Below are 5,354 nucleotides of genomic sequence, written 5' to 3' on the forward strand. Positions count from 1 at the left end.
AAATTTAATTAAATGCATAAAGTAGATTATGATAAAAAAAATTTTAAAATAGCAAACTTTTCTTTTCTAATTCCTGCTCAGGGGCAAGATATATACACATACATACACACATACACACACACACATATACATATATATGTATGTATGTATGTATATGTGTGTGTGTGTGTGTATATATATATATCTATCTCTATTTATCTTTATAAGTGGAGGGAGAAAGTAAAACATGAGGAACCATAAAGGCAAAATGAAAGCTATCCTAAGAATGTCTCATCTGCCATAGCACATATACTAGTCACCCACATATAACAGAATTGACTGTCAGAATAAATATTACAAATTGATCCCCTTGTACTACATTTTATAATTGAAGGCCTGATCGGAAAGGGTGTCTGGTTTCTGCTCTCAAGAGGTATATTAAGGGTCTCTGAGAGTCAGATAAATCAATATTATCTTATTTCTATAGAATTGTGTAGAACAGAGTGAATCAGATCCCCCTACAACTTGAACATTAATTTTGAGAGCAAGACAAATGATGCTCTTAATTCCCTATGATAATGCCATGACATGAGACAGAAATTAGAGCCTGCGCATGTCATCGTGGCTTCGACATCAAACCCTTCAACTAAACTCGCCCTTATGTTCACTTAAGTGAAGAGGCTGTGATGAACTGATGTCACCTGAAGCCAATGTCTGAGGCAGAATGGGACGTCTTATTTCCCAAGTGAACCTTTCTTTTAAGCAAGAGGGCTTCTTTTCTCTTCTGTCCCATCTATTGGGTCACAATTGCCGGTAGATCATTTTAAAGTTACGTACATTCTTGACCAAAACCAGGAGAGCTAAGCTCCTTACTTTTAGACACGGACACGTACATAACTACGATTCTTCTTCTACTCCTTCTTTCTTAAAAGCAAAGATTCTGACTTTCTTTTAAAAAAAAATCAAGGGTTGTAAGAAAGAGAAGCAAAACAAAAGGTAGAAAGTCTTTCAAGAACTTGTAGAAGAAAGGGTTAAATGCATCATGGTTATATTCCAAAGTTAACTTGTTACAAAAATATTTCATCTTTGAGAAGCTGTGCCCTCCTTTCCCCTCTCTTTAGGGAACCAGAGTGAACATTTCTGTAAGGCATGTTGCTTCATTCTGCTGTTGGCAGGATCGACTGAATCTCAGTCTGATTATCTGATACGAGCGATTGCAATATCCATTAAAAAGTCATTCTGCTAATGGAAGCAAATGTGCACATGTTGCTTCTTTTACAAAATATGAAATCCTACCATAATCACAGCGATTAGCTCATTAGATGGGACACCAGGCAGTTTGTGTTTTGTTTTCAAAAATAATCTGTTGCTAATTTAAGAACACCCTCCCCTAGGAAACCAGGGGAAATTTAGAAGAATAAAAAAGGAATGCTTTTGTTTTCAATGTGATTAGAATTAACTAGGATGGGGAACCATAACATCCAATAGAACAGAAGTTCCTTGAGGGCAGACAATGCTTTTCCTTTTGTCTTCAGGTCCTCCAGGGTCTAGTGTTGCACGTTGTAGAGTTGGATTAGATGGGATTGGACATCTTAAATCGCTATAACTAATCTTTCAATATTAAATGGACTTCCCAAAAGAAAGCTAAGCTATCTCTTCACAGTCCGAACAACAATGATGGAGATGATCCATGTTTCTAAAAGTCTCCAAGGCTTACAGAGGGCTTCCCTTACTTACAGAAAACCCTGTGGCCATTGGTGTTTTCTATTTAATAAGGGAGAATAATTAAGAGGATTTCATAGTCAATCCTTTTATTATATGGCTTAAATCTTGACTACAATGCTAACTTCATTTATTTATTTATTTATTCATTTATTCATTCATTCATTCATTCATTCATTTGTTTATATTTTTATTTATTGGCAATTAGAGTTAAGTGACTTGAACAATGCTAACTTTTAAAATTGCTTCTCGGGGTAGTAGAAATCCAGGTGCATATGTCCACTAGGCCATTGATGTGGGACTGGAGATCGGGACAGAGAAGAGGGGGCTATTGCCATAGAGATGATAATGAAAACCATGGGATTTGATGAGATCACACCAGGATAGCGTCCTGGTGACACCAAATTGAATTAAATTCTAGAGAAAAAAGCAAGTTATATTTAATCAATCATATTGTCCAAACCTCTGGGTAAGTGAGTTTTTTTGGCTTTTTTTTTTCATTGAAATGTTTGGGGTCTGTATAGGCACTCCCTTTCCCTTATCCCTAATTAAAAACTGTAAAATACAGACTATTTTCCTTCTTAAATTGAATTGAATTCTTGCAGCTGACTGATGAATAGAGAAACAGGCTCTGGAATCATGAAATAATGTGGTTACTGAAATGCTATGTATGGCCTGAAATTGTGAATTAACTGCATTTCACTTGTCAAATCCTCTTAAATTTCAGAAAGACAAAAACTAAATGGGAAACATGTTACTTGGGAAGGAGGATAATTGTCACCTGTGGCAAAGTTGACTCTAAGAAGAAAAAAATGTCAAGTGCCTGTTCACTGTGATGTTAGTTTTGTCCTGGCAAAACACTTACAGATGCTCTGTATTTAAGGTGAATACAATGCTATGATTATGAAAGTATTTTATGCAAATCATACTTCTTTGCTAATAAGTGAGTGGGGTGCTTTTAAAAAGTGGGCTTTAAAATTACATATTAGATTATAATTAATATATTTATTCACATTACCTTTTTATTATGCTAGAATTTGTTTCTAAGTCACTAAATAGAAAAGTTCCCATAGAATGGACCTTATTAGCATTTGACCAGAATAGAGCTATGAATTCTGCATGTTTACATTAATAATGAAGAATTTATTATCTTTCCTCCATAATATTTACTATCATTATCCTTGCCCATATTTACAAATTATTTTGTTAATATTTATGGATGGAAACTACCAAAGTTGCTGCAAAAATGGACTAAAATGACAATTATAAAATGTATGTATTTTGCATATCATATCCCTACACATATATACATACATCTATAAATATCTATATCTATATCTATATCTATATCTATATCTATATCTATATCTATATCTATATTTATATTTACATACGATTTTTAAAATGTAGGGCAGCTAGGTGGCTCCATTGTGCACAGTGCTGGGCCTACAGTCAGGAAGACCTGAGTTCAAATCCAATCTCAGACACTTACTATCTGTGTAACCATGGGCAGTCACTTGACCCTGTTTGCCTCAGTTTCCTCATCTGTAAAATGAGCTGGAGAAGGAAATGGCAAACATTCCAGTATCTTTGCCAAGGAAACCCCAAAGTGGGATCACAAAGAGTAGAACATGACTGAAAACTGACTAAAACAATAACAACATATGACAGAATAGCTATAGTCAAATATATTATTAGAAAATAACGTAGGCCTGTGATATGGTAAGAACTAAAGGTAACAGATGGCCAGTCCAAGTGTCCACTAGAACCTAAAAGTGCAAAAGGACTGGGAAGACTTCCAGGCCTTTAGGTGGAATGTCTCCAGAGGGACTAGGGGAAGACGTGGCTTAGAATCCCAAAGGACAAGGACTGGAGGAGTTACAAGGAGCATGGATGGAGAAAGTACCCTGGCCATTCAGGGCATGCATCTGCTGAATTATTGAAGTATTTGTGTCCCAAAGTAACTGTCAACTTTAATTTTCAGTGATAGGGAGAGGAATAGGGTCTGAATGTGTGATTTCATTGGAACAGAGCTCTCAGGTGAGCCAGCACCTTCTCAGCTATATATAAATATGAATATGAATATGAATATAAATATAAATATGCGTGTGTATTCAAATGATTTGCCCACAGTCCCAATGCTGGTGTATATAAGAGGTGGTACTCGAACCCAGCTCTAAGAGAACAATTTTACTTTGTGGAGACTTTTTTTTTAAAGAGTCAATGTAAAGTGTTTTATTAGCAAACTAAGTCTTTTCACTGAAATTCCCCAGCCTTGATTCCTATTCTTGCTCCTCCAGGCTTGTGCTGGTGTCTAAAATGGGGCCTTTTGAATACTAAGTAGCTTGGGCTTTCCTGAGCTCTGGAGAGAGGTCTCACTTGCTGAGACCATGGGAGTCCCTGTCTCTTCATCACTTGGTCTTCCAAGCCCAGGCTCAGAAGTCCCAGGCATCAGCAGCCTTCACTGTGGGCCCTCAGTCTTCGGCACTGGCTTTCAAAGCAGAGTTACACTTGCCAGGCATCTTTTTGCACAAAGGCACAATGGCTGGGCAGGGACCTGTCCTTCCATTTCACAGACACATACCCACAGGCAATGATTTTGGGTCCAAAATTAGCTGGGTGAGAAAGTTTCTTTCTCTCTAGCTCCTCCATCTTGAGGACTTCCTCATTTTCCCCAAGGATCTTTTTGATATGCTCCATGATCTCTTAGTTGCTCTTGTCCTCACCATCCACTAGGACGTGTTCACCAGAATCTAAATAAAACCACAGAAATGGCGATGGCATCTGTTCTTAAACATCATGATCTGCACCAGGGGTTTTTGTACTGAATCTGAGGAATGTTGAAAAACACAAATTTCCTGGCTCCCTCGCTCCGCTCCCCATGGGTGTTGTCATTCATGGTCATGACCTTGACCGAGCTCTTCAACCTGGCTCAGGTACTTCAGGGTCGAGTGGATGGGGAGGCGCCACTTCATTGGCACCATGGCGGCATCGGCGGCCGCAAGACCATGTGGAAACTTCTAATGGTTAACAATTAGAGATTGCATTGACATTGTAAGCCAACAATAGGACTGTTTCCCCAGGAATGGTATAATATTTTCTCTGTGAATGTACATGTGTGCATGTGTGTATGTGTATGTGTGTGTGGCCATACGTGCATGTGCATGAGGACACCTGTGCTATGCATTGCAATGGGAGAGAATAATAGCCAATAAACTACTTGCTTGTCTCCGGGTCCACAGTATTCTGGCATAATTTAAAAAAAAAAAGATCAGAATGTTTCTTGGTGCAATCGTCAAGAACATTCTCTCCAACTAGTTGTGTCAAGAGAATTCCAAAGTCCTATCCCAAGACTGGTCTCTATACTGTGTCTTTATTATGCATGTTGGCATTCTTCATGAGAAAATGGGAATTCCACACCTGATTTATCTTTCTGGGTGTCTTCCAGATTCCGAGGAACCTGGGTCTAGAGTGGCCAGGCTGCCATTTGAAGCCTACCTTGGGATGAATGCCAGGGGCGCCTACAACCCAACAGCCTCGGCTGGCATATGTTCTGAATTGCAGGACTAGACTTCATCATTATTGACAATGCTGTTGAAAAATGACAGACACTTCAGAAGCATCTGGTGAATGGAATTTGATCGTTCTACCCC

General features: G+C 38.3%; 1 pseudogene; it reads right to left on the reverse strand.

Moving 5' to 3' along the window:
- Positions 1 to 4,175: 4,175 nt before the first annotated feature.
- Positions 4,176 to 4,685, reverse strand: LOC110212928 (small ribosomal subunit protein mS25 pseudogene; annotated as a pseudogene).
- Between the last annotated feature and the right edge of the window lie 669 nt (positions 4,686 to 5,354).

Source organism: Phascolarctos cinereus, unplaced genomic scaffold (genome assembly GCF_003287225.1).
Source record: "Phascolarctos cinereus isolate Bilbo 61053 unplaced genomic scaffold, phaCin_HiC Scaffold_5;HRSCAF=322, whole genome shotgun sequence".
Lineage (NCBI taxonomy): Eukaryota > Metazoa > Chordata > Mammalia > Diprotodontia > Phascolarctidae > Phascolarctos > Phascolarctos cinereus.